This window comes from Sprattus sprattus, assembly GCF_963457725.1.
Source record: "Sprattus sprattus genome assembly, chromosome: 1".
Classification (NCBI taxonomy): Eukaryota; Metazoa; Chordata; class Actinopteri; order Clupeiformes; family Clupeidae; genus Sprattus; species Sprattus sprattus.
Genome location: NC_137920.1, coordinates 11,051,197 through 11,051,765, shown reverse-complemented (window position 1 = coordinate 11,051,765; position 569 = coordinate 11,051,197).

The window sequence follows — 569 nt, the reverse complement described above, 5'->3', positions numbered from 1 at the left end:
CTCTTTATAGAGCGGGGGTGGGTGAATGGAGTTAGACCCTCGGCCTCAAATGTATGTTTTCTGTGTGTCCCAATCCCTTGTTGGAAGGGACCTAAAAAGGGAAATAAACTGCTTTTTAACACTTCCCTTGTGCAGCCGGCGTCTTCTTCAATGACGACGAAGATGTACTTGTTGCTTGGCGAGGCTCTGTTAATCCACGGGTGCATGATAATGCGCTCAATCAAACTCCACCATAGCCCAGCGACGTCTTGGAGAAAGATACTATTAAATAACAACATGACAAATAACAACCCTTAACATGACAATTACCAAAACACCATGTGATGTTTGCAGAATGACACCACCTTCTCGAAACTTGTCACACACCCATCAAAACCTACAATTTGTGCTCAATTGAAAATGCATGTTTTCTCATTTATTTAACAATGGATAACAATTCAAAATACAGCTATCAATATCAACCTCTGCAACCATCACTTCAACTTTTGTGCAACACCCTCACAGTATTGATTTTTTTTTTTACCACTGACAACATACTACAATTTTGGTTTTGTACTGAGCACTCAAAC